This window comes from Argopecten irradians, chromosome 11 (assembly GCF_041381155.1).
Source record: "Argopecten irradians isolate NY chromosome 11, Ai_NY, whole genome shotgun sequence".
In the NCBI taxonomy this organism is placed as follows: Eukaryota; Metazoa; Mollusca; class Bivalvia; order Pectinida; family Pectinidae; genus Argopecten; species Argopecten irradians.
In genome coordinates, this window is record NC_091144.1 from 30367600 (window position 1) to 30377067 (window position 9468).

At 36.0% G+C, this 9468-nt stretch overlaps 1 pseudogene; it reads left to right on the top strand.

Annotated features, from left to right (window-relative positions):
- The first annotated feature begins 4752 nt into the window (after positions 1-4752).
- On the top strand, positions 4753-6675 carry LOC138334549 (uncharacterized; annotated as a pseudogene).
- The last annotated feature ends 2793 nt before the right edge of the window (positions 6676-9468 follow it).

Genomic DNA, 9468 nt, shown 5'->3' on the forward strand with positions numbered 1-9468 from the left:
ACTATAGGGCCTTCTTCAGTCCGAAATAACACTAACACAACGTGTTCGTCTTACATATTTGTTTTACATGTAGAACACGTGTAGATAATTCGAACTGTGCAGGGGTACGTTACATTGTAAGCCTTCACACGTACTGTACGCGTGTCAAATCAGCTCATATCAATAAAAACTGGACAGTCACGGGCACCTTCTCACACGTGTTCGTTGTTATTTGTAACTGGAATCTCTTCAATTCCCAGCGTGACGCGCACGGGTATTTTACCTGTACAGGTATATAGGTCACGACTGGTGTTACCTTGTGTCGACCCCCTGTAGCTGGCCACGGGCGGAGTTCACCTGTAATTAACACCTTCTTGGGAGGGAGATTAACTTTATACCCAACTTACCTGTGCCCCGTACACTGTGACAGTACATTTCACGTCCATATATGTACTGTCGTATTTCAAAGTTTTGGATGTGTGCAATATGCTTTCCTATAGTATAGATTACGTTGGAAAGAATTAGCTTACACTTATACATTGTATGAATAATTAATTTGTTTAAACGAGTTGCTTGATGTGAAATGTGATCAAATAACTACAAAAAAATGTATATTTCTTACACCAGTTACAAATATACGTAGAAAATTGTCGCAAAGCAATTTTACAGTATATAATCTTCAGTGTACATACATGTATGCATGTGCATCACTATCTTCATCGTCGTTGTTATCAATGATTATGCATAATTGACTTAATTTGAATATAAATAACTGGAAGTGAAATATTTTCATTCTCTATATCTTTATTATATGCATGAACTATAAAATGAGAGAACTGCAAATGGTGAAACACGAATTCAAATGTTCAATGTACGTGCATCTGTAAATGTACATGTACGACCCTAAAATCGATGCCTAGTCAATTGTAAGCAATGAGCTTTTATGAATGCACACCCTTGTAATATACAACGTGTAATCCGTAATGGAACAAATATTCCGAGAATACAATTTTCCATGGTAAGCGGAAGAGCCTTTCGACAATCTACAAAAACCCTGAAACTTGTTATTGATGCGGGAAACACTATAAGATGTTAATTATTACAATTGTTGAGTTATGAAACATCAATAATAGAAATCAAACATATAGATGGAAATTTGATTTACTGCATTTTAAATGTGTTTGTGTGAAAATGTTTTATTCGTCATTTCAATACCATGATACTATTTAAAGTACCAGTATACGCCTGATCGCTTCACTAAAGTTATGACATTGTGACGGTAATATTATCAATAAAGTGTTGTTGTAACAATTTGTTTATTATTTCTTAAAATGTCGGACAAATATGACACTTAGAATAATACAATTCTCTCTTAATACATACGGCTGTACACGTAATTTGTAAACGTACGTGTGAAGTGGAAACTTCGTATCGAGTACAGTCGTGTTTGACTTCATTGTGTTATTATCAGTAAAGAGATGTTGTAACAATTTGTTATTTCTTAAAATATCGGGTAAAATGACACTTTAGAATAATACCATTCTTACACAGTTGCATACACACAGTTGCACATGTAATTCATTTTGTAAACGTACATTTTGTACATGTAAAGTGGAAACTTTGCATTGAGTACTGTCGTCTTTGACTTCATCGTGTCCATATAGTTTTCATAGGCAAATGTTTATATGATATACAGAAACTTTAATCCCGAGCATACTCCAGTTTTTCTTGTACATTCGTTTGTATTTCAGAACGTCAAGATCCGTAATTTATTTACCGTCAAGCCGTGTCCGTGATTATAAAAATGGTATTTCCGGTTTATCATAGCCGATCGTTTTGCGTTTTGCGTTAATCGTTAGCCGGTATTGCGTTAATCGTTTATCGTTAGCGTTAGCAATCGTTAGCGTTTGCTAACGGAGGATTTTTTTGCGTTGCGTTTGCGTTAGGCTGGGAACGTTAAACGGTTCAGGTACTGTACACGCAACACACCGCATACATGGGAGGCCGTCCTTACATGACCATAGCTGTTAATAGAACGTTAATTAATCAAACAAACAAACTATTTTCTTATAATGAGTTATTATCTTTAAAAGGAATAAATAAATGCATATTTATCTAAGATTTTTTTATACATTTATGATGAAATTTTGTATACAAAAACCTTTACACTCCCTTCCAATATTCTCCTTCTTGTGGATATTGTATGGCAGGCTTCACATTTAAATTGACTATCCAGGTCGAGGATTTAAAATTTTGACATGAAATCATAATTAAATTTAAATTCTCAGATTATTTTTGTCAATTGTATTCTCCTTGATATTTCCTTACCTCTTTTTTATAATCAGTTAAAATAAAGCCCTACAAGTAAGTGTCATATGGAAAAAATCTGGATTTAGTAAAATATTGTTTATATAAACACCTTATTTATTATTATGTATGCCTATACATTTTCATAAAACACAATGAAAGTAACAGTGAATTGGGGCTCCATCACACTAGAAGGTCATATACCTTTATATTATTCTTTAATATCAACCATTGTCTTCTGTACTTCCATTTCAGGAGGAAAGATAAGCGTGTAACAGATGCAGATAAAATCTGAAGCTGCCATTTCAAAGATGGCCTGAAGGAAAATGGGCAAACATTGTTCCCTTGGAATCAGGGAACTTACTTTGATTTTCAAGACCCCAATTTAATTTCAAAGTATGTGTTAAAGCTAGTTCCAGAATTATTAACCAGAATGACTTAGTCAACATTTGGACCTTACATATCTACTTTCAATCTGATTAAAACACAGATCCGTATAACCACTCCGTTCAATAGAGGATCTGACAATATCCCATAAGGGGTCACGTCCAGATGACCTTTATACCACGTGTACTTCAGAGCAAATGCTGTTTCTACACCTTAAACATCACTTGAAAACGTCTTTTTGCCCCAGTATACATATACAATTAGCTTTGTTGTGCACTTCGGGCGAGATGACTACATACACGAAAATAATTTGGACAGCTTTTTCAAACTATTTCGTCCCCAGTCAAGATTCTGGCAGTGCCAATTTGATTGGCCATTTCTAAAGGTCATCTTGACGTGACCCCTAATGGGATGTTCTCAGATCCTTTTATCTAACGTAGTGATAATAAGGATCTGTATTTTAATCAGATTGATCTGCTTTTGGGATCAAGGTCTTAATTTCATCTTCTGTAAAGTTGTTCTTTTTAAAAATATCATGGGAATAGAAGCATGAATGCCATCATAAAGATGAATTTAATAATACATGGTAAATGACATTCAGCAATAAACTGACCAATCAAAAACAATCAGAAAAAAAACCCACAAAATGCCTTGATTTTTTTTTGTACCTGGGAACCAAACGGTCAGAATTTAATTTGATCTCAATTCAGGACTTGAAAATACATTACTGATTCTTTGACAGAGATTGCTAGTCTGAAGGCTAAAAAAAACCCTTGTTCAATTGCTCAAATCATTGACTAAAAAGAAAGGTAAATATGCAACATCCGTTCAATTCAAGGATGTGTTTGTTTTGTTTTAGTTTTACATTTTATTAAATGCCTTGGTCATTTAAGGATGCGTTTTGTTAGTTTTTGTTTCAGATTTCTGCATAGGTCATTTACGGTTTTAAGAAAAGGACAAAAGTCTGAGTACCTGAGGGAAAACCAGTCAGCACCTGGTTATCAAGGCCATACAGAAGATTAGTGGTACAACCAAAAACCCTTCAACTACTTATAAAATCAACTCCCATGGCTCCTGTGCCTTTTTTGAGTGATGGGGCTATGCAGGAGTAACACGATGTAATGAAAAAGAGGCCCAAAGGGCCACAATACTCATCTGGGTCCAGTTTCATGCACATTAAGATTTTTCCATAATTTTAAGGAATTCCTTAACTAAAAATTCCCAAAAAGAAAGCATTACTGAAGTTAAGGAAAAAACCTAAAGTTAAGAAGCCTTCCTTAAAATCTGTAATGCTTTCCTATGGAGAATATTAAATTAAGGAATTCCTTGAAGTTAAGGAATGTTCACGAAGCTTGTTAGCCAAGTAATATTATGAATTTACATTGTAAGAATCACCACCTTTCACCTAAATTATACTTTGGCATAAAGAATTATAAAATAGACATACACAATTTCTGATTAATGAGCCAACATTTATTATGTAATATTTACACATTTCTGGTTATAAATCTTCAGAACAAGTACATATTGATACAAGTAAATGTACGAGCATTACTTACAAATCTTTAAATAGCTGGTATATAGTGCTTAAAGATGCTCCATCGCCGACAGAACATAAAAGATATTCATCACTTGAACAATAATTGGTGTTTAATTGTGTATATATGTATCTAATTGACACAAAAAATTATATAAAGTAATTGATTTTGCCTTTGGTGCATGCGCAATCAGTACTTCATTCCCTATAGGATATAGTGTCACGGAATTTTTTCGGGATGCAATTAATTATTTTTCATATTTTTAACTTGAAGTAAAATTAGAAGCTCAAACTCTTCGATGGTGACAATTGTGTAAAGTAAGTAACTTTTGTAACCGAAGAAAAATACTAAATCGTCTACTTATGTTTTTGTACTTATGTTTTTGATAGTGAAAAATTATCATTTGTCAGCGATGGAGCATCTTTAAACTAATAAAAATAATTTTTAATTTTCAGTTCATTTATAAACACCTGATCAACATAGTCAATCGGTGTTTGACAACTCAGTTGTACAATTTTGTTAACTGTAAACATTTGTTTAGATGCTGATGTACACATCATTGAAGGCAGACATGTTTGCGGTCATTGACACAACACTCCAGATGTTTCCTCTTACCATCGTTGATGGATGGATACCTGCAATTTTTTCAAGGACTGACCAACTGTTAATGACTATGTTAAAACTAAAACTAAATCCACCATATTTAGACATTGCTAAACGATTTTGTACTAGCAAAGCGACAGTGCATAACATAATCACAACGCATATTTATCCTTTGTGTTTTTGAAGGTTTTATTAAAAACAAAATTCAGTTCCTGCTAAAATGCAAATCCTCCATGCCCTCTAGTTTTTAGATCATCTGACCCGAAGGGTCAGGATGACCTATTGTCATCATGCACCGTCCGTCGTGCGTAAACTTTTCATTCAAACGACTTCTTCTCAATAACCGGAAGGCCCAGGGTACTCATATTTGGCATCTGACCCGAAGGGTCAGGATGACCTATTGTCATCATGCACCGTCCGTCGTGCGTAAACTTTTCATTCAAACGACTTCTTCTCAATAACCGGAAGGCCCAGGGTACTCATATTTGGCCTGTAGGTTGCTGGGATGGAGGGCTACCTAGTTTGTTCAAAAGAATGACCTTGGCCTTCATTCAAGGTCACATGGGTCAAAAAGGCTAAAATCTTTAAACGACCTCTCAAGAACCAGAAGGCCCAGGGTACTGATATTTGGCCTGTAGGATGCTCTGATGAATGGCTACCAAGTTTGTTCAAATAAAAGACCTTGACCTTCATTCAAGGTCACAGGGTCAAATAGGCTAAAATCCTTTAAACAACTTCTTGTGAATAACTAAGAGGCCTAGAGACCTGATATAAGGCCTGTGGCATGCTGGGATGAAGGGCTACCAAGTTTGTTTAAATAAATCAAATAGGCTAAAATCTATAAACGACTTCTTCTCAAGACGAAATGGTCCAGGATACTCATATTGGGCCTTCTGCATGCTGGGATGAAGGTGAAGGACCTCTACCAAGTTTGTTCGAATGAAGGACCTTGACCTTAATATAAGGTCACAGGGGTCAAATAGACTAAAATCCTTTAACCAACTTCTTGTGAATAACTAAGAGGCCTAGAGACCTGATATTGGGCCTTTGACATGCTTGGATGAAGGGCTATCAAATTTGTTCAAATGAATGGCCTTGATCTTCTTTCAAGGACACGGGGGTCAAATAGGCTAAACTCTTTAAATGACTTCTCAAGAACCAGAAGGCCAAGGGTACTGATATTGGGCATGTAGGATGCTTAGATGAAGGGACCTTGATCTTCATTTAAGGTCACGGGCGGCATATAGACTAAAATCTTTAAACGACTATGTTGTATTGTACTAATAGTCAGATGACCGTTAAGGCCCATGGGCCTCTTGTTGCGACTTTAACTGCTGTCGCCTGGTATTGATGCAACAGAGGTAACACAGGATGTGCCAGGTCAGGATATGTTTGCCCAGGCCAAGACTTATAGTTCCTACAAAAACAGGCACACTGTGAAGGCTGTCACAGGGGTAGCTCCTAATTGTAAGTAATTTATATCCAGGCAGTACCTCTGATGTCGCTATAGTCGAGCATAGTGAAATGTTGACTCAGCTTTCTGCAGGTGATATGATCCTTGCAGACCAGGGATTTACAATTCACTCCCTCCTCCCATCAGGAGTGCATCTCAACATCCCTCCTTTCTTAAAAGAAAAGGGTCCATACACACTAGTGGAAGTACAGCTATGTAGGAAAATTGCTAGATCACGTATCCAAGTAGAGCAGGTGAACGGGAGAATCAAGAATTTTGAGATATTGTCTCATATTCCACAGCAATTCAGACAAATCAGCACAGATTTTTTAAGTCTGGTCCATTCGGGTAAATTTTCAAGATCCAATGATCGCAGAAATTGCTGAAAGCTATAGTCAGGGTCATTAATCATATAATGTATAATGTGGCCTTAGTTTTGCATAGCTGTTGGTGTGATATTAAAGTCACATTATACTTAACTAGCAGCAATACGTCGTTGATGGGATATTGAAGTCACACAAACAAAATGTTTCTAGTTTCTGTATATATTAACTATTGAATTAATGGCACTACTCTAGAAAAGTAGAAATCCAGCAACAGAGACATGTTCGGGGTCCAGCTGTTATCCTGAAGTACTTGTACTATGGCAAGGTCCTTGGTTGTCCGAACCACAAAATCACCTGCAGACTTGTTGGTTATGTGTAGTTGTCCCTGCACATGGTCGTAATATACGTGTCCCTCCATCAGTCTGTAAAGATTCCTTCCTTCATGTGTTTGATGCTCTGTAATACAATAGGAATAACATCATGGAATCATTTTTATAACACACACATATATATAATTTTCTTGGGTTTCTTCAAACACAAAATTAACCTGGACATTTTATCCATCTAATATTCATTTTAACTGTAAAATTGATTTAAATAATAAGTAATGTACTCTATGACGACATATATTTTGATTGACATTGAGTTGGGACACTATTAGAGAAATTCAAGATAGAATCGCTGATTCTATCAGCCGGGAACAGATACAAAAGATCCAGAGTTCCACCGTATTTTCTATAATATAATATAATATAATAGATGAAAGTCAGAATTTAGGTAAGTTATTGAAACTATGTCATGTGCATTATTTGAAGATATAAAATATGAAAATCTTGAATAATATCCTTTGAGTGTAATGTGATATATTTGAACAATCAACAAACCTTTGTGTATAACTATAATAAGATTTACAGAGTTGCATTAATTCCATGTTTCAGGTGTTGAAAGAAGCTATCGTTGTGTGCGAGATACATATCCAAAGGTGAAGTAAAAACCGAGTTTCTAGGTAATGTGGAGATACAAGACTGAAAAGCTCATACAATAGTCAACGCTGTCTATGATTACCTAACAACTCTCGGCATTGACATGTCTTTGTTATTGTGTCTTGGTTTGTTTGTTTGATTGATTAATTAACGTCCTATTAACAGCTATGGTCATGTAAGGACGGCCTCCCATGTATGCGATGTGTTACGTGTATGTTTACTAAGTGCGTGTTTTAAGAGGCTGCGGTATATTCATGTTGTGTCTTGTATAGTGAAACTGTTGCCCTTTTTATAGTGCTGTATCACTGAAGCATGCCGCCGAAGACACCCAAGCAACACACCCCACCTGGTCACATTATTCTGACAACGGGCGAACCAGTCGTCCCACTCCCAGTATGTTGAGCGCTAAGCAGGAGCAGAAACTACCACTTTTTTAGACTTTGGTGTGTCTCGGCCAGGGGACAGAACCCAGAGCCTTCCTCACAGGGGCGAACGCTCAACTCAAGGCCAAAAGTGAGGCGGTGCCAAGGGAGGCATTAGGAAAGATTAAGTCAGTTAGGAAGAAGAGAAAAGATAAAATACTAAATTTAGTCGCCTTTTACGATCATGCAATAGGAGCAGCAGGTACAATTCTAACGCCCTACCTGCAGGGCAGTTGTGTCTTGGAACTGACGGAGCAGCTACTATGTTTGGGGAAAAAATGGTATTAGAGTTCAGTTAGTAGCTAAATATTCCCCATTTATGTTGCATACACATTGTATTGCACAACGTTTGGCATTGGCCTGTAGTGATACTATGAAGGACAAATCACTCCATGAACTACAAACTTTCAAAACCCGTTTCAATTCACTTTTTTTGTTTTTCAATGCATCAGCATGTCGATCAAATAAACTTTGAGTGTAAGATGGTTATCTTGAAATCAGACAGTTTCAGCTGTTCTAAAAATCATACCCATAACAACTCTATCCTCCATTCCCTCTGACGGTTCAGGGAATGCTACAGCTGAGCCAAACTTCAAATATTTTAGATCTTCCAAAGTTTGTCTACTAACAGTTATGATGACGGATGTGCATGAGTTAGTGAACAAATTGAGTAGGGAATTACAAAAACAATCACTTTTATTCAGTGAAATAATACCTTTATTTGATAGCATTATATCGGCTCTCGGGACATTAAAGAAAGGAGGTCTGCACGAAAGGGAATATATCTGATGGGAGTAAAAACCAACATTAAAGGAGTAGAACTTCATAACTTTCACTGTAAATAGCTTTGAAAATTAAAGAAAAATACATAGAATGTTTAACAGAAAATATAAGTTCTCGTCTTGATCCGCATTCGAGTGACATCATGAGAGAAATTGGAATGGTCTTTGAGCCAAAATACTATGGCACTTCTAAGGAAGTAAACTTACACTTTGACGACCAAGACCATAAACAGGAGATATCTAAACACTTGATAACAAGAGGCCCATGGGCCTTAACGGTCACCTGAGTTAGAATATATAATGAAACAAATTAAAGATATATAAACACTGTATGCTGGACCTTGTAGTTTGTCAGTGATTTATAAATTTGACTTTTTAGACTATGAAGAGTATTTGCTTCCATCAAACCTGTGAACTTAGAGGTATTTTTTGAAATTTTAATCATTTTGACCCTGTTTGGATGATCAAATGCTTTATCTTAGGCTAATAATTCTAATCAAGTTTGACTAATTTCCTATGAAAATTGGGCAAATAATATTCACAAATATGTTTTTCCTATATAAAATAAAGTAAACTTGACCCCTCCCCAGGGGGTAACGTGAGACCCCAAGGTAATATAATTCACAATTTTTATAAAACACCTTAAGACCTTTCCATCTATAATTATTTGATTCTACTATTTCAAGAT